Source organism: Ornithorhynchus anatinus, chromosome 3 (genome assembly GCF_004115215.2).
Source record: "Ornithorhynchus anatinus isolate Pmale09 chromosome 3, mOrnAna1.pri.v4, whole genome shotgun sequence".
NCBI classification, from domain to species: Eukaryota; Metazoa; Chordata; class Mammalia; order Monotremata; family Ornithorhynchidae; genus Ornithorhynchus; species Ornithorhynchus anatinus.
In genome coordinates, this window is record NC_041730.1 from 141,223,643 (window position 1) to 141,243,800 (window position 20,158).

General features: G+C 50.0%; 1 protein-coding gene and 1 non-coding gene across 3 annotated transcripts in view; one reads left to right on the top strand and one right to left on the bottom strand.

Moving 5' to 3' along the window:
• CTBP2 (C-terminal binding protein 2) overlaps positions 1-20,158 on the top strand; it is a 101,062-nt gene that overhangs the window by 40,846 nt on the left and 40,058 nt on the right. The gene's annotated exons all lie outside the window — the stretch shown is intronic.
• On the bottom strand, positions 12,101-12,238 carry LOC114810787. The gene has a single exon (XR_003758480.1). It is a non-coding gene; the product is annotated as a small nucleolar RNA SNORA7 (small nucleolar RNA).

Sequence of the window (20,158 nt, forward strand, 5' to 3'; positions counted from 1 at the left end):
CAGGATGGACACAGTCCACGTCCCATGTGGGAATCACAGTCTTGATCTCCATTTACAGATGAGGGAACTGGAGTCCCAGGGAAGTTAAATGACTTGCCCAAGGTCACACAGAAGACAAGTGGTGGAGCCGGGATGAGACCCCAGTCAGGTCACAGTAAACGGGGTGTTATTTCCACTATTAGAATTAAGAGAGCCTGTGATCTTAAATCTTTTAAAAGTTGGCTGTCAACTCCTCTAGTGCAGGAATCATACCGGCTGCCTGTAGTTTGTGCTCACAAGCGCCCAGCACAGTGCTCTGCCCCTGGTAAACCCCAGGACAGTGCTCTACAGACTCTTGGTGAGTGCTGCTGGGACAGAAGCAGAGGGGAAGAATGAATGAATGAGTCTGGTTGGACAGGGAAAAAGGGAATTCAGAAAGGCTCTCCCGGAGACCCATGAGACCCTGGGCTTGTCCCGCGGGCTGCCGTCCACCGGCCTGCTGGGCACCGATCCGAACCGACCCCTCCAGCCCGCTTGCAGCTGTAGTTGGTTCAGAAGTGTGGGGTGCTGTGCGTGCTCCGATGTTCCCCGGGCCTGATCTGGGGGTTCACCCTCTCACACCGGTTGAAGTCCTTACTCCAGGATCGGGGAGTCTCAACAAAAGCTTCTCAGACCCCAGCTGTCAGAACTCACTGGAGATGGGGGGCAGTGGAGCGTGAGTCCATAGGCGGAGACTCTGAGGGGTGACGGTGGGAACGGGCCGGGTGCAGGGAGAGCGGGAATGACCAGCGCCAGTGCATGGTGATGGCAGAAACAGTCGGTGGCCAATGCGCAGCAACACCAGGAACGGACAGCAGCCGGTGCCCAGTGAGAGTGGGTACAGGCAGGATCCAGTGCTTAGCAAGGGCGGGAATAGGCTGCCAGGGCACAGTCAGGGGGGAACAGGTAGGGTCCAGGGCGCAGCGAGGCAGAAACGGTTAGCAGCTAGTCGTTGGGGCTCTGCTAGTGCTGGGGAACTGGTGAAGGAATGTAGGAACCCAGTCCATGAGGAGGGAAACTGAGCCAGTCGAGGTGAAGCAGAAGGGAGGGGGACCTGAGGAAATCAGAAAATCTAAGTGGACAGGGCCGGGACACCCCCAGTCAATCGTACAGGGATAGAGGCAATCCCTGCCCAACAACGGGCTCACAGTCTAAATGGGTGAGACAGACAACAAAACAACCCTGGGCTGGGGATGATTCTGAGAAGGGGAGTCTGGCCATCCAAAGAGGCATTCCCGGAGAGGGGACACTTGAGCCGGGGGCCGGTGCCAGAAGGGGAGGGAGGCACCTAGGAAGGAAGGCCTTAACATCGCCTCGCTGTCAGGCCGAGCATCTGTGCAGCCAGACCCCGGAGCGGGTCAGGGATCTGGGGGAGCTTCGTGATTGTCTAGATCAGCTCCATATTTACCAGTTTGCACATTTTTCTGTTTTAAATGTAGCTTCTTTTCTTAGGTTACTTTTTCTCTTTTAGTTTGTGTTTATGGCCCCATTAGGTGCATATGTTATGTTGAAATATTACAGTGAAGTGTCAGTTTTCTTTGCGGGTAGGTAAAGGCTTGGTTAATTGTAGAGTGAGCCAGTGGCACCCCCAGTCCTGGCCACATTTTCAGTGCACACAAAGCCCATCCCCTTGCTGTGATGTCATGTTTTAGGGTTTGCAACATCTGGCGCTGTTTTCCCTTTGGCTTCCTTGACTCTAGCTCCATCAGTCCATCAATGTTAATTACTGAGTACTTACTATGTGCACAGCATTGTATTAAGCACTTGAGAGAGTACAATAAACAGAGTGGGTAAACACATTCCCTGCCCACAACCAGCTTCCCTTACGAACTCGGGTTTGAAGAGAGCTGCTCCTTTCCTGAAGGCAGTGTGCCATGCTGGTCTCTCTCAGTAATGGACTCCCGGCGTCCGGCTGGGATGTCACCCTGTCTGAGCAACGTGGCTCAGTGGAAAGAGCATGGGCTTTGGAGTCAGGGCTTATGAGTTCGAATCCCAGCTCTGCCACTTGTCGGCTGTGTGACTGTGGGCAAGTCACTTAACTTCTCTGTGCCTCAGTTCCCTCATCTGTAAAATGGGGATCAAGACCGTGAGCCCCACGTGGGACAACCTGATTCCCCTATGTCTACCCCAGCGCTTAGAACAGTGCTCGGCACATAGTAAGCGCTTAACAAATACCAACATTATTATTATTATTACTTTACTCTGCCATGTCCTTAAAACGCTCCCTCTGCCCTCCCAGCTTCAGGGCTTCCGATGTCAGGTCTCCGCACGGCAGCTGTTTGGGTCTCCTGCCGCCATTGGTTCTCCTCACACGCCCCATCCGGCGTGGCCTTGTTAAGGAGAGCAGAGCGTCGACACTAGCAGAGCGACAAAGTTCCAGCACTTGGTTGTCCACGATATGATGTCTTCACTGACGCTAGCTTGGACCCACCTGTGACGAGGATGAACACCTCAGCGTGACGTAGTGGGTAGAGCACGGTCCTGGGAGTCAGAAGGTCATGGGTTCTAATCCTGACTCGGCCTCTTATCTGCTGTGTGACTTCGGGGAAGTCACTTTACTTCTCTGAGCCTCAATTCCCTCATCTGTAAAATAGGGATTGAGACTGTGAGCCCCACTTCGGACAGGGACTGTGTCCAGCCTGATTTACTTGTACCCAATCCAGTGCGTAGTACAGTTCCTTGCACATAAAGAGCACTTAACAAATACCCTGTTTAGACTGAGCCCGTTGTTGGGCAGGGATTGTCTCTATCTGTTGCCGAATTCTACATTCCAAGCGCTTAGTACAGTGTTCTGCACACAATAAGCATTCAATTAATACGATTGAATGAAATACCTTATTAATAATACCATTCTCACATTGCTCGTGTGCTTCCGACATCACGTCATAGCCGATCTCTGACGTGGAGTGAAAACGCACGTTCCAGCGGACCCAGCTTGACTGAACTTTTCATAGGGATTGTTAATAATAATAGTAACAATAATTATTTATTCATTCATTCAATTATATTTATTGAGCACTTGCTATGTGCAGAGCACTGTACTGGGCGCTTGGAATGTACAGTTCGGCAACAGGTAGAGGCAATCCCTGCCCAACAACGGGCTCACAGTCTAAACGGGTGAGACAGACAACAAAACAAGTAGTCTGGCTTCAATATCATCAAGGTAAATAGAATCATAGCTATTTACACATCATTAACAAAATAGAGTAATAAATAATATATGCGAATATGCACAAGTGGTGTGGGGAGGGGAAGGGGGAAGAGCAGAGGGAGGGAGTAGGGGCGATGGGGAGGGGAGGAGGAGCAGAGGGAAAGAGATAGCTGTCTGGGAAGGCCTCCTGGAGGAGGTAAGCTCTCAGTAGAACTTTGAAGAGGGGAAGAGAGTTTGGCAGATGTGAGGAGGGACGGCATTCCAGGTCAGTGGTAGGACGTGGTCCAGGGGTTGACGGCGGGACAGGTGTGAACGAGGGAAATTATTATGGTATTTGTTCAGCGCTTACTATGTGCCAGGTACTGAACTAAGCGCTGAGGCACTGTACTAAGCGGGTTTCTTTGGACATACTGTATATTACATCAAAGAAGTCCGATGGACGTTCTTAGGAATTGTCATGAGTCACAGCGTTCTAATATTAGTCAGTGCCCCACCCTAGTGTTCTCTTGCTACTTTTCCCACCTGGCCGGTTTGTTTGTTTTTTTGGTGGGGGGAGGAAAAATGAAAATGGAGAAATTTGCTTGGCTGGGACAACAGATCGGATGTCACCAGGATAGCAGGAACATAAAGCACCTTCCTCTTGAACTGGGTTATCAGAGTCAAGTTTTGCAGCTGCAATATCCAATGTAGTCATCATTTTAACATAGGCGGTGAGGAAACACAAGCCCTTCCTTGCTAGATGGCCTTTCTTTAAAACAATGGCATTTATTAGGTGCTTCCTCTGTGCTGAGCAGTCTTCTAAGCACTGGGGTAGATCCAAGCTGATCAGGTTGGACACAGTCCCCATGCCATATGGGGCTCACAGTCTAAGTCTGAGGGAAGTGGATTCAATACCTTCGGACACTGTTGACCATCCCTTCTCCTCAGTATGTTATCCAACCTTGGCTTCACTGACTCTGTCCTCTCCTGGTTCTCCTCCTATTTCTCTGGCCATTCTCAGTCACCTTCACAGGCTACTCCTCCCCCTCCCATCTCCTATGGGGAATCCCTCAAGGTTCAGTTATGGGTCCCCTTCTATTCTCCATCTACACTCACCCCTTGGAGAACTCAATCGCTCCCACGGCTTCAACTCGTCTCTATGCAGATGGCACCCAAATCTATATCTCCTCTCCTGTTCTCTCTCCTTCCCTCCAGGCTCGTATCTCCTCATTCAATAGTATTTATTGAGCGCTTACTATGTGCAGAGCACTGTACTAAGCGCTTGGGATGAACAAGTCGGCAACAGATAGAGACAGTCCCTGCCGTTTGACGGGCTTACAGTCTAATCGACTGTCTCCTGTCCTCCTGTCTTCAGGACATCTCCTGTCCTCCTGTCTTCAGGACATCTCTACTTAGATGTCCTCCTGCCACCTCAAACTCAGCATGTCCCAGACAGAGCTCCTTGTCTTCCCTCCCAAACCCTGTCCTCTCCCAGACTTTCCCATCACTTTGGACGGCACAACCATCTTTCCCATTCCACAAGCCCGCAACCTTGGTGTTATCCTTGACTCTGCTTTTTTATTCACCCCACATATCCAGTCTGTCACCAAATCCTGCTGGTCTCAACCTTCACAATATCGCCAAGATCCACCCTTTCCTCTCCATCCAAACTGCTACCTCATTAGTACAATCATCAAATCCTGACTAGGTTATTGCATCAGCCTTCTTTCTCACTTTCCAACCTCCTGTCTCTTCCCAATTCAAGTCCATACTTCACTCTGCTGCCCCGATTATCTTTCTTAAAAACGTTCTAGGCATGTCACCCCCCTCCTCGAAAATCTCCAGTGGTTGCCTATCAACCTCTGTATCAAATAAGAACTCCTCACTGTTGGCTTCAAAGCTCTCCATTGCCTGGCCCCTTCTTACCTCACCTCCCTTCTCTCCTCCTATATTCCAGCCCGCACACTCCGCTCCTCTGCTGCTAACCTTCTCATTGGGCCTCCATCTCGCCTGTCTCGCCACCGACCTTGCGTCCTGCTTCTGGCCTGGAATGCCCTCCCTCCTCAAATCTGCCAAACAATTACTCTTCCTTGCTTCAAACCCCTACTGAAGTCACACTTTCTCCCACACTAAGCCCCCCTCTTCCTCAGCTCCCTCTCCCTTCCATGGTCACCTCAGAGGAGTTTTGTTCTGTTGTCTTTCTCCCGCCTTGCAGGCTGGAAGCCTGTTGTGGGCAGGGATTGTCTCTTTATTGTCTCTTTCCAAGGGCTTAGTACAGTGCTGTGCACACAGTGAACGCTCATTAAATATGATTGAATGAATGAATGAATTTTACAGATGTGGGACCTGAAGCACAGAGAGTGAAGTGACTTGCCCAAGGTCACACACACAGCAGACAAGTAAGTGGCAGAGGCAGGATTAGAACCCAGGTCCTCTGGCTCCCAGGTCGGTGCTTTCACTAGGTCATGCTGCTTCCCAGGCCCTTAAACAAATACCACAATTATTATTAATCTTATTATTATTATGAAGCCGATAGGATCTGAAAATTCAAGCGCTTTCACCTTGATTTCCTCCACCAGCTTGGTGTGGCCATGTCCTCGTGGCCTGCGGAGCCGGGGCCAGGCGCTCTGCGAAACGTATGTCGAGGTCTGACAGCTCTAGACAGGTCTGTCTGACAGGTCTGACAGGTCTAGATTCTCTTGGGGGACTCGGATCCTACGGGGGCTTGGGCAATGAGGTCTCGTCAGGATTCACTGCCCAGGGAAGTAGCCGAGGAAAAACTCCATTTGTCGTCCGTCCCCTGGATTGGGTGTAATAATAATAATGATGATGTTGGTACTTGTTAAATGCTTCTTATGTGTCCAGCACTTTTCTATACCCTGGGATAGATACAAGCTAACCAGGTTGGACATAGTCCATGTCCCACGTGGGGCTCACAGTCTCTTATTTTACAAATGAGGTAACAGAGGCCCAGAGAAGTAAAGGGACAAGGTCACACAACAGACGGGGCAAGAACGGGGGTTAGAACCCAGGTCCTTCTGACTCCCAGGCCCGTGCTCCATCCAGTAGGATTTACCTCTTCCTGGATGGGCTTTCAGGGCCTGGTTGAGGGGCATCAGACAGCGTCCTTCATAAATATGGCCTTGGATAAGCACTTACTATGTGCACCAGGGAAGAGAAGAGGCACAAGGATAGGCTTGCCGTCTATCTCGTCCCCGTCATGAGGATGAGGAGATCGAGGCCCAGAGATGTTCAGCGACTCATCTGAGGTCACTCGGCAGGCCGGTGGCAGGGCTGGCGTTAGAATAAGTCCAACCTACTGTGATCCCCTCGCCATCAATCCCCTCCCCCTTTGCTCGTGCTCTCTATTCTGCCTGAGAGCTGTACTAAGAGCCAGGGTAGAGAGAAGATAATCGGGTCGGACACTCCCCGCCCTTCATGGGGCACACAGCCTAAGTAGGAGGGAAAGCAGATATCGAAACAGATGAGGAAACGAAGGCAGAGCGAAGTTATGTGACTTGCCCGTTATTTTGCAGAAGACAAGTGGCAGACCTGGAATTAGAACCCAGGTCACCTGACTATCAGGCCCAGGCTTTTGCCACGAGGCCACTGTTACACCACCTCCCCACCCCCCCTCCCCAAATGTGTCACTTCATTGTATTGTACTTGTATTATACTTTCCCAAGAGCATAGTAGAGTGCTCTGTACACAGTGAGTGCTTAATAAATACGATTGAATGAATGCATGAGTGAATACATGAACTTCAGCCCTTTTATGTCACCCTCCCACCCCCTCTTCACATCCGACAATATCTTTGAACTCCCTTGTTTCCTCCACCTGTAAGCACTCAGCACAGTGTTCTGCACCCAGTAGACTTTAAGCACGTTGAGGGCGAGAGGTGTCCAGTGACTGTTGTACTCTCCTGAGTGCTTAGTCTCCTGCTCAATTTCAGACCATTTCGTCTGTCTCCCCACCAACCCCTCTCGCCCATGTCCTCCCCCTGGCCTGGAACTGCCTCCCTCCTTCATAGCCGACAGATGATCACCCTCCTCACCCTCAAAACTTTGCTAAAATCACATTTCCTCCAAGAGGCCTTCACCGACTAAGCTCTCATCTCCTCTACTCCCTCTCCTTCCCACATCACCTATGCACTTGATATTCACCCCATCTTCAGCCCCACAGCACTTTATACGCATCCGTAATCTATTTGAATATCTCCATTCTCCAGGCTGAAAGCTCCTTGTGGACAGGGGACATTTCTACCAACTCTGTTGCACTGTACTCTCCCATACATTTAGTACAGTGCTTTTCACACAGTAAACTATGTCACTTCGCTTCTGTGAGCAGCAGTTACCTCATCTGTAAAATGGGGTTTAAAACTTTGAGCCCCATATGGAACATGGACTTGTCCGTCCTGATTAGCTTGTATCTGCTCCAAGAGCTTAGTACAGTGCCTGGCATGTAGTAAGCGCCTAACAAATAGCTTAAAAAAGAATCAAAACGCATTTTCAGGACACATGCCCGCCTGCATATAAACAGATAATGGAAGGAATCCACGGGTAGAAATTTGTGTTTAATTTGGCTTGGCTTTATTTTATATTTTTAAAATTCTTCTTTTTCTATACTTCTGAGAATCCGCCCAAGTAATGACATTTATACATATTTTATAATATGAATTCTGCAGGCATCCGGAGCAAACAAATCAATTTCCCAGCAGTCTACTATTTAAAAGAAACAGCAAAAACCCGTGGGATCATTTGCCGAAACTGTTAAAAATTAATTCTAAATGACAGAAGACAGAACATTAGACGATGTGTTAGCATGTGAGGGACAATAAATGTTCAGCAGATGAAACTCAGGCCCATGTGATTTACAATATTGAATTTACACTCCGCTGTCAGTATAACCTGCTAAAAACAAAGGGTGCTCGCTGCCAGCACAAGGTGCCCCGGCCCTGTCCCTGGCAGGCACGAGCCCTGGACTGGGTCCCCCTCTCATTCCAGATTGGGGGATGCTGAGCTACACCAGGATCTGAAATTTAAAATTGAGTCCGTGGGCTTTGGCTCCCACCTCACACTCGGCTGACCAGACACTATGGGCATGGCCAAGGCGGTTGTGACCCCTGGAGAAGGTGGCATTTGTTAAATGCTTGTGAAAGACCATGGGCTTGGGAGTTAGAGGTCATGGGTTCTAATCCTGCCTCCGCTACTTATCAGCTCTGTGACTTTGGGCAAGTCACTTCACTTCTCTGTGCCTCAGTAACCTCATCTGTAAAATGGAGATGAAGACTGTGAGCTCCAAATGGGACAACCTGATTACCTTGTATCTACCCCAGTGCTTAGAACAGTGCTTGGCACATAGTAAGGGCTTAGCAAATAGCATCATCATCATTATTATTATTTTGTGCCAAGCACTTTTCTAAGAGTTGGGACAGCTATGAGATAAGCACAACAGATATGGTCCCTGTCCCACGTGAGGCTCACAGTGTAAGAGGAAGAGAGAATAAGAATTTAATCCCGTTTTACAGGTGAGGAAACTGAGGTGAACAGATGCCAAGTGACTTGTCCAAGGCCACGCAGCAGGCAAGCATCAGAGTTGGGATTAGAACCCAGGTCCCCAACCCCCAGTCCCGGGTCCTTTCTCCTTGGCCAAGTCAGCTTTCCACTCGAGTCTGCATCTTCTCTAGAAATCCGACTGACCTACTGCCTCGACATCTGCTGGATGGGGGGTGCTGCCCACTGGGGCCGGGAGCGACATGGTCAGGGCCCCCAGAAGTTGGGCTCTTAAAAAAAAAAAGCTGCAAATTCCTAGCTTTTTGAAGAATTCCAGGCCCCCTCAGTCACCTGGGAAGCAAAAAGGAGCCAAAAAGAGCGAGGGAGTAGCAGCGCCTGGCACTTCCTTGCGGATTTCATTTCCGGAGGACGGGGCTTCTGGGTGTCACTAAGAGGGGACAGGGAGGCAGAGACAGGCATGTCCATCCATCTTCCCCCCTTTCTCTTTCCCTCCCCCATCAGTTTCCCTCCTCACATACACAACTTTCACATTCACACACACTTTCTGAATCACTCATTCTGTTCCTCATTTTCACACACACACACATACACACTCTCTCTCTCTCCCTTCTTTCCATGTTGCCTCCCTGATGCTGCTGCCCACTGTCTTGCAGGCCACAGACTCCTCCTCCCAGTGGCCACAGGCCCCTCCAAGTCATTCATTCATTCAATCATTTATTAGCATTTACTGTGTGCTAAGCATTGTACTAAGCACTTGGGAGAGTATAATAAAAGAACAAACTGACACATTCCATGCCTTCAACGAGCTCAATCACAGGTCCCTCCCAGCAGGCCACAGGCACCCCCCAGCAGGCCACAACGGGCACCTGTCAGCAGGCCACGGGCCCTTTCCAGTGGCCATGGACCCCTCTCCATGGCCACAAGCCCCTCCCATCAGGCCACGGACTCCTCCCAGCAGATTATTGGCTCTTCCTAGCCATCTGCGAGCCAGCCACAAGTTTGACTTGGCCTATTTTAGTGAAATGGGATAATAGGATTACAATTAGAAACATGTAATGCATTCAGTACATTTCAAAATGTTCTATTTAAATGCAGATTTTGATTTGCTCCCTAGGGATAGAATTGAAGAGGAATGAGAGAGAGGAAAATGTACATCTTTGATTGCAGATTTTTCATTATATGAACCTTTAATTTAAGCACAACAATCTTAATTCCTGTTTCTAAAGGGGCAACAAAGGGAAAGCATTAGGATTTGATCGTCTCTCTCTCGACTGCGAAAAGAGACAAAATCCACATGCGCCCTTTATCAACTGGAAACAAAATATAGCATGCTTGTGTGTGTGCATGTGTGCGTGCGTACATGCTCGCTTCCATGCTTGCACTCAAACACACCTAGGCAAAATACCGGTCTTGGGCACTGATGTGATCCTTGCACAAAGGCATCGTTTTCCGCATCGATGTTTTCGATTATGTGAAAGTGCTTGAAGCGGAAATTTGAAAATGGCTGGTAACAGTGTTTCATTATTATTACTAGTAGCGCTGGTAGTAGATGTTGTTATATCAGTAATCATAATAATAATAATTGCGATATTTAGTCACTTCCTGTGTATCAAGCACTGTACTGAGCACTGAGGTAGACACACGTAATCAGGTCCCAGTCCCTGTCCCACATAGGACTCAGTCAAAGGGGGAGGGAGAACAGGTATTGAATCCCCATTTTACAGGTGAGGAAACCGAGGCCCAGAGAAGTTAAGTGACTTGCTCAGGTTCACTCAACAGATATTCATTAAATACTATACCCCGGGAAAATAATAATAACGATCACATTTGTTAAGTGCTTACTATGTGCAAAGCACAGTTCTAAGCGCTGGAGGGGATACAATGTGATCAGGTTGTCCCACATGGGGTTCACAATCTTAATCCCCATTTTACAGATGAGGTAACTGAGGCACAGAGAAGTTAAGTGACTTGCCCAAAGTCACACAGCTGACAAGGGGCAGAGCCGGGATTAGAACCCATGACCTCTGACTCCCAAGCCCATGCTCTTACCACTGAGCCACGCTGCTTCTCTATGCCAAGATGATCAGATTGGACATCATTCCCATCCCTATCAGGGGCTCACAGGCTAAGAGGGACGGAGGGAGGGAGAGCAGCTTTCTCCTCCCCATTTTAAAGATGTGGAAACGGAGGCCCAAGGAGGCTAAGTGGCTTGCCCGAGATCACCCAGTGGGCTAGGTGAGAGCTGGCTCCTTACTGTCAGTCCCAGGGTCTTTTTGCTAGGCTGTGCTGCTTCAAATCTTAGAGCACAAGACCGCTGAACTGTATTTAACACCCAGCACCAAGCAGGCTCCGGGCCGGGAGTCGGAGCCTTTACAGAAACCTGTGAATTATGAATGGCTTGAAAGCATTCCAATTTTTTTTTCCTTGCTCGTAAATCTTCATTTCAAAATGATTAAACGGGAAGCAGCATGGCCTAGTGGAAAGAACACAGGGCTGGGAGTGAGAGGACCTGAGTTCTAATTCCAGCTACGCCGTTTGCCCGCCATGTGGCCTTGGGCAAATCACTTGCCGTCTCTGGGCCTCAGCTACCTCATCTGTAAAATGGGGATTAAATCCTCCTCCCTCCTGCTTGACTGGCAGCCCCAGTTGGGACAGGGACTGTGTTCGACCCAATAATAATAATTACGGCATTTGTTAAGCGCTTCCTATGTGCCAGGCACCGTACTGAACGCTAGGGTGGATACAAGCAAATCGGGTTGGACACGGTCCCTGTCCCACGTGGGGCTTCCAGTCTCAACCCTCATTTTATAGATGAGGTAACTGAGGCCCAGAGAAGTGGAGTGCCTTGCCCAAGGTCACAAAGCAGGCAAGTGGCAGCACTGGGAGTAGAGCCCATGACCTTCTGATTCCCAGGTCCGGGCTCTACAGATTCCGCCACGCGGCTTCTCCGTACCTGAGGATCTTGTATCCACCCCAGTGCAAGTCTTGTCTTATGCCGTCGAGTCGTTCGTTCATTCATTCAATAGTATTTATTGAGCGCTTACTATGTGCAGAGCACTGTACTAAGCGCTTGGAATGTATAAATCGGTAACAGATAGAGACGGTCCCCGCCCTTTGACGGGCTTACAGTCTAATCAGGGGAGACGGACAGACAAGAACAATAGCAGTAAATAGAATCAAGGGGATGAACATCTCATTAAAACAATAGCAAATAAATAGAATCAAGGCGATGTACATTTCATTAACAAAATAATGGGTCGTGTCCGACCCATAGTGACACCACGGACACATCTCTCCCAGAACACTCCGCTCTCCACGTGCAATCATTCTGGTAGTGGATCCATAGAGTTTCCGGAATCCGGAAGCGGTTTACCATATGCTCGAGTCTCCGCCCTCGACCCTCTCCCATACCGCTGCTGCCTAACAGGGGTGAATTTTGACTTGTAGCAGATGGCCTGCCACTCGCTAGTTACTGCCCAAGCTGGGAATGGAATGGTTCGGCCTCTGCTTGACTCTCCCTCCCGTAGCCGAGACTGGTAGAGTACTGGAAACTCTCCAGGTGCGACCCTGAGAGGGTGCTCAACAAGTACCACAATTAAATTCAATTAACTTAAACACAAAAAACACCCCACCTAAGATTTTATGACAGAAACTTTCCATATCATAACATTTCTCCTGGAGACTTTTTTTGGGACACTAACCGGTAGTTGAATGGGAGAGGGGGCGGAGGGGAGAATCTTGATCTATGAGAGTGCTCCAGTTTCTTCGCAGAAATTAACATTTCATTCCTGTTTTTATCTAGAAGTCATTAAACTGTGCAACGTGAATGATTGGAACTGTAGCAGAGAATTAACTCTATTCATCAACTAAGTCCAAACAGTTTAGAGTGCATCAGTAATGAAAAAAATGGCACTGCATTTCTATCTCTTCTCATTAAAGTCAACCAGTTTTCCTTCTCTCAGTATATAAAACTGTCTTCTCTTTGTGTAATTTATATTACCATAAGCCGGCTCGCAGTCTAAACTATTACAAGCCTCCAATTAATTTTTGCAGCTTTCGTCTGAAAATTTAATGAGATGGTAGTGCATGGACCTGCTGACTCCAGATTGTGCATGTGCCTTCAATATTAATGTTGGCATAATAAAATAATCCGGGACATACTTGATGAGAGCTTTTCACCATTGCCAGGGCGGTAAAGGTAATATGTACATACCAGCGCTAACCAATTTCACTCTTTTAGATCCAATTATCAAATCCACCCGTCTCGAATTAAACAGCCCTGATTCATCAACATAAAAAAGATGTACAGTCTAATTATTCCTCAGACTCGTTCTATAACGGTTTGAGTCGAGCGCTGGAATGAAGCGTTAGGGATCAGCCATCCGTTATGCACCCGTAAACTCGGAAAGGAAGGCACGAGGGCCGGTTCCGGCGGCTCCCTTTCGGCAGTCCGTGAGGCCGGGACCGCTAGGGGTGGGCGGCCGGCCGACAACGTGCGCACCCGCTCACGGGACATCCAGTCCATAGACCCCTTGGGGAAGCTGGGGCGGAATCAGGGGAGCGCTTGGGCCATGGAGGGCAGCCCTGTCCCAGCCCCACCTGACAACAGCTCCAGGCTTCCCTCGGGACAGATCCGTTTTCGGGGTTGGGGGCTCCGGAGTCCTAGGGAGCCCCAGTCTCCTTGGCACCAGCCCCCGAGGTCTGCGGTGGTGACTCTGGGCAGAGGATTCTACCCTCGGCCCTGAGCCCCAGGCAAGGCGGCCTGGCCCATCGCCAGAAGCTTCCCCTCTGGTTCTCCGGTTGAGTGCCCGGCCAGGGTGTCGCCCCTAATTGTCTGAGCGAGGGCGCGGCCCGGCCCCTGGGGCAGGTTCGCCAGCCTTTCAGTTTCCTCATCTGGAAAATGGGGATTCAGAACCCCTTCTCCTTCCTAGTTTGACTGGAGCCCCATGTCCACAATCTGTTTGTCTCGTACCCACCCTGGGACTTAAAACAGTGCTTGTCACATAGTAAACACTTAAATGCCATCACTATCATCTTTTTTTCTTTCTTTTTATAGTATTTGTTAAGTGCTAATTGTGCAGCACTGTTCTTAGCACTGGGGTAGATAGATTGGTCAGTGATATTTATTGAGCACTTTCTATCTACAGAGCACTCCACTTAGCTCTTGGGCAGTCCCCGTGTCTCTCAGTCCCCCTGTGTTGTTCTATGTTGCTATGTCGTTCCCCCCTCCATCTCCCCGGGCCGGCTCCCCCCGTGCTGTCCCTCCATTCCCCCTGGGCCGAGCCTCCTCCCCCCAGGCTGTCTCCCTGTCCTCCATTTCCCACCACCCCTCGATGCTTGAAATGGGGCAGATGCAGCGTTCAAACTGCCCGAGGAACAGGCTCAGCAGCACAGACCCGAACTCACTGACTGTTTTTCTCCATTTCTCTAACTTTTAATTGAAACCATTTAGTCACCACTCCCGCTGCGAAGAATCTGGGAGCGATTAGGGAAGCCCATCTGCCCATCGAACCACATTTTGTTAGGTTTAATTTCTCCCTTCCTTAACTGAAAAATGGAGTCTCAAGCAGCGGCTCTCTGTCCTTACCTCTGACATCCCTGCCAGTTCCAAACCCCGACACAGGTTTGAGGAGACCCGGTGAATGTCCGCTAAGACAAGGGCCCGTTTTCCCCCAGCAATTCAACTCTGCTGGAGCAGGGCTCGTGGCTGTGGACAGAGCTGGAGGTAAGGGGATGTCCCAGCTCTGCCACTGGCCTGCCGGGGGAGCTTCACCTCTCTGGCCCTCAATTCCTCGTCTGGAAAATTGGGATGAGCTAGAGAATAAGCTCCTTAATATTAATAATAATAGTGGTACTGGCCACTGTACTAAACTCTGGGGTAGATACAAGCAAATCATGTTGGACACAGGCTCTGTCCCGCATGGAACATCTCCCCAAGAGGCCCCTTTCAGTTCTCAAAATCTTAATCCCCATTTTACAGATGAGGTAACTGAGATGCAGAGAAGTGAAGTGACTTGCCCAAGACCACCCAGCAGACAAGCCTGTGAGCCAATTGTCAGGTAGAGATTGTCTCTATTTGTTGCCTAATTGTACTTTCCAAGTGCTTAGTACAGTGCTCTGCATACAATAAGCGCCCAATAAATACGACTGAATGAAAGTAGGAGAGCCGGGATTAGAACCCATATGACCTACTGACTCCCAGGGAGTGCTTTATCCACTATGCCATGCTGCTTCTGGCCTTGTGAGATGGGGGCTGTGGGTGGCTCTATCCTCACTTCCTTGGCTCCTGCACCCTGCTCTTGCACTTTGGCTTAGCACCTAGTCAGCCCCAAATAAATGCCATTTCCAGGAATGATTTGAAAAGTTTTGCTTCTGACATAGAAAATCCAGCAAGGCTCCGGACTGCTTGGTCCCTCCATCTCGCCTCTGGCCGGGCCCCTTGAGAGCCGGGTTCCTGGTAGCGACTTCCCAGGGCAGCTTGGACTTGGTGGGAGCGGGAGCCTGGGACGGCCACATCCCAAGGCAGGGGGACCTCTGCCCGGTGGCATCGGGGCACTGAGGAGCATCGCCGGGTCTTAGGGCAGACGGGGCCGCCGGTCGAGGTCTCTGGCCATTCCGCCAGCTCCGGAGAGCTGCCGGTGGGCCGGTGTCGGAGGCTTGGGGCCCGGAAGGCCTCAATCCGTGCTGGGGCCGGTTTGCCACGTTGCCTGGCCAGCGGGCTTTGGATTCAGCCGCACGTGGTACACGGATGAGGATGGCGCCACCCCTCTAAACCGTTTTGGTCCCAAACATGGGAAATCTCCTGAGAATGGGTCTGGCTGTGGCCCTGCTCCAAACCGCAGAAGCAGTGTGATTGAGTGGATGGAGCGCGGGCCTGCAAGTCAGAAGGACCGGATTCTAATCCCAGCTCCGCCGCCTAGGCAAGTGACCTAGGGCTAGTCACTTAGCTTCTCTGTACCTCAGTTACCTCATCTGTAAGATGGGGACTAAGACTGTGAACCCCATGTGGAAAAGGGACTGTGTCCAAACCTTGTATATAACCCAGCCCTTAGAACAGTGCCTAGCACATAGTAAGAGCCTAACAACTACCACAATAATAATACTACTATCATTATTATTATTGTGGTAGTTAAGCGCTACACTGTTGTTATCATTATTATTATTATTATTATTTTTATTTGGGGAGGTTCTCAGCCAGGAGGGTTTGTTTCTTCAGCCCCAACAGAGCCTGGCTTCCTTCTCTTCTCCCTCTGCTCCTCAATTTCGCCCCAGTGTCCCCCGGCTGTTTCCTGGAACCACCCAGGGAGGTCCGGGGCCAATGGACAAGGCCACAGACACGGCTTGTTGTTCTTCCCCTTGACGCTGTTTACTGCCATTGTTCTTGTCTGTCCGTCTCCCCCGATTAGACTGTAAGCCCGTCAAACGGCAGGGACTGTCTCTATCTGTTGCCGACTTGTTCATCCCAAGCGCTTAGTACAGTGCTCTGCACATAGTAAGCGCTCAATAAATACTATTGAATGAATGAATGAATGAATGGCTTTGGCCGGATGATTGGGCTATGGAACGGCAGTATCTGCGCCTCTCCTTTCCCGTACAGTATAAAAATAGACACGTTCTCTGCCCTCAGTGAGCTTATAGTCTAGAGGGGGAGGCAGATGTCAATATAAATAAGTAAATGACAGATATGTACATAAGTTCTGAGGGACTGGGGGGTGGTTGGGGAAATGAAGAAAGGAAGCAAGTCAGGGCGAAGCAGAAGGGAGTGGGAGAAGAGGAAAGGAGGGCTTAGTCAGGGAAAGCCTCTTGGGGAGATGGGCCTTTAGTAAGGCTTTGAAGGGGGAGGAGAGTCATTTTCAGATATGAGGAGGGAGGGTTTTTCAGGCCAGGGGCAGGTCATGGGCCTAGGGTCTGCAAAACAGGGCTTGTTCAGTCCTACAGGTGGCTGACTCCCTGATCCTGCCAGAGACCTAACTCAGAAACCCGCCACCGTTGACCGCAGCCTGTTTCTCAAGATTCTGCCGTGTGACACTGGATGGACGACAGTTAGCCTAGCGTCGAGAAGGGAAGCGTAAATAATTCCAAGAGGCTTTTCTGAGAAGATGGGGCTCATGCCCAGCCGTCACATATGGCTCGCTCTGAAAGCAAACCTGCAATCCTCCAGGGAGGGAGATTGGAGATTGGTCACGAGGCAGTGTGGCCTAGTGGATAGAGCTCGGGCCCGAGAATCAGAGGACCTGGGTTCTAATCCCGGCCCTGCCGCTTGTCTGCTGTGTTGACCTTGGGCCAGGTCTCTTCACTTCTCTGAGCCTCAGGTACCTCATCAGTAAAGTGGGGGTTAAGAGCGTGAACCACTTGTGGGACAGGGACTGTGTCCAACCCCATTACATTGTATCTTCCCCAGCGCTTAGCTCCGTGCCAGGCACACAGTAAGCACTTCAGTTCAGTTCTGTTTAATTGTATTTATTGAGCACTTCATGAGTGCAGAGCACTGTACTAAGCTTCATTCATTCAATAGTATTTATTGAGCGCTTACTATGTGCAGAGCACTGTACTAAGCGCTTGGGATGAACAAGTCAGCAACAGATAGAGACAGTCCCTGCCGTTTGACGGGCTTACAGTCTAATCGGGGGAGACGGACAGACGAGAACAATGGCACTAAACAGCGTCAAGGGGAAGAACATCTCGTAAAAACCGATGGCAACTAAATAGAATCGAGGCGATGTACAATTCATTAACAAAATAAATAGGGTGACGAAAATATATACGGTTGAGCGGACGAGTACGGTGCTGTGGGGATGGGAAGGGAGAGGTGGAGGAGCAGAGGGAAAAGGGGAAAATGAGGCTTTAGCTGTGGAGAGGTAAAGGGGGGATGGCAGAGGGAGTAGAGGGGGAAGAGGAGCTCAGTCTGGGAACGCCTCTTGGAGGAGGTGATTTTTAAGTAGGGTTTTGAAGAGGGAAAGAGAATCGGTTTGGCGGAGGTGAGAAGGGAGGGCGTTCCGGGACCGCGGGAGGACGTGACCCGGGGGTCGACGGCAGGATAGGCGAGACCGAGGGACGGTGAAGAGGTGGGCGGCAGAGGAGCGGAGTGGGCGGTAGAAAGAGAGAAGGGAGGAGAGGTAGGAAGGGGCAAGGTGACGGAGAGCCTCGAAGCCTAGAGTGAGGAGTTTTTGTTTGGAGCGGAGGTCGATAGGCAACCACTGGAGTTGTTTAAGAAGGGGAGTGACATGCCCAGATCGTTTCTGCAGGAAGATGAGCCGGGCAGCGGAGTGAAGAATAGACCGGAGCGGGGCGAGAGAGGAGGAAGGGAGGTCAGAGAGAAGGCCGACACAGTAGTCTAGCCGGGATATAACGAGAGCCCGTAACAGTAAGGTAGCCGTTTGGGTGGAGAGGAAAGGGCGGATCTCGGCGATATTGTAGAGGTGAAACCGGCAGGTCTTGGTAACGGATAGGATGTGTGGGGTGAACGAGAGGGACGAGTCAAGGATGACACCGAGATTGCGGGCCTGCGGGACGGGAAGGATGGTCGTGCCATCCACGGTGATAGAGAAGTCTGGGAGAGGACCGGGTTTGGGAGGGAAGATGAGGAGCTCAGTCTCGCTCACGTTGAGTTTTAGGTGGCGGGCCGACATCCAGGTGGAGACGTCCCGGAGGCGGGAGGAGATGCGAGCCCGAAGGGAGGGGGAGAGGACAGGGGCGGAGATGTAGATCTGCGTGTCATCTGCGTAGAGATGGTAGTCGAAGCCGTGAGAGCGGATGAGTTCACCGAGGGAGTGAGTGTAGATGGAGAACAGAAGAGGGCCAAGAACTGACCCTTGAGGAACTCCAACAGTTAAAGGATGGGAGGGGGAGGAGGCTCCGGCGAAGGAGACCGAGAATGATCGGCCAGAGAGGTAAGAGGAGAACCAGGAGAGGACAGAGTCCGTGAAGCCGAGGTGAGATAAGGTATGGAGGAGGAGGGGACGGTCGACGGTGTCAAAGGCAGCAGAGAGGTCAAGGAGGATCAGAATGGAGTAGGAGCCATTGGATTTGGCAAGAAGGAGGTCACGGGTGACCTTAGAGAGAGCAGTCTCGGTAGAGTGGAGGGGACGGAAGCCAGATCGGAGGGGGTCTAGGAGAGAATGGGAGTTAAGGAATTCTAGGCATCGATTGTAGACGACTCGTTCTAGGATTTTGGAAAGGAAGGGTAGTAGGGAGATAGGACGATAACTGGAGGGGGAAGTGGGGTCAAGAGCGGGTTTTTTTAGGATGGGGGAGACGTGGGCATGAAAAGCTCTTGGGAGAGTACAATACTACAATAATTAGACATTCCCTTCTCACAACGAGTTTACAATTTAGAGACGAGCACTTGACAAATACCATTAAAAAATGTATTTTTTTAAAAGATAATGTTTTACTGTTTTCACTTCTAACTGTGGAAGTGGAAAACCTTGGAAAAACTTGCAGTTTAACCAGTCACACCACCTCCCCGCCCCTCAGCATTTACGCTCTATTACTCCCCTTACCTGGACCTTTTTTAGATGTTTTTCTCCTCCACTGGAGTGTAACTTCCTTGAGGGCAGGCATCCTGTCTACTAGCTCTATTGTAAGCTCTCAAGCACTCAGTACAGTGCTTGAGGACAGGAATCCTGTCTACTAACTCTGTTGTAGGTGTCCCAAGCACTTGCTCGAGGACAGCGATCATCTCTACTAACTCTTTTGGGGGCTCACAGGTGCTCAGTAAGGTGATCAAGGTTAGGGATTGCAAGGATCATTATAATAATAATAATAATAATGATGGCATTTGTTAAGCACTTACTATGTGCCAAGCACTCTTCTAAGCGCTGGGGTAGATACAAGATAATCAGGTTGTCCCACAAGGGACTCACAGTCTTAATCCCCATTTTACAGATGACGTAACTGAGGCACAGAGGAGTTAAGTGGTTTGCCCAAGTCACACAAATGATAAATGGCAGGGCTGGGATTAAAACCCACGACCCCTGACTCCCAAGCCTGTGCTCTTTTCACGAAGCTACGCTGCTTACAAACTCTACTATTTGCGCCAAAATTCTCATTACAGTGCTTTTTACACAGTTGGTGCTCAGTCAGTACCATCGATGGCCTAGAGAAGTGTTCTTTGCCCCCAGTTAGTGCTCACAGTAAGTGCACAGAGTAGGCACTCAGTAAAGGCTCTGATGCTTTTCACCCCTTGTAGACTGTAAGCTCCTTGAGGGTAGGGGACACGTCTCCCAACTGTTGTCCTCTGCCAAGCGTTCAGTCCAGTGCTCTGCACACAGTAAGCCCTCAAAAAATGCCACTGATGGATTGATTGTAGGCACGGAGAATTCTTGGATCTTTTAGAACCAGTTCTGTTTCACGTTTCTTGGTATTGCGCAGAATGCCAATGAAGCAATGAAAATTGGCCCGATTGAGTTTTCCGAACAATTGGAAAATTCCAAAAACGGGCAGCTTATTGTCATAACTTAAAATAATAATGCTAGCCCCAGTTTTCATCTGTGGT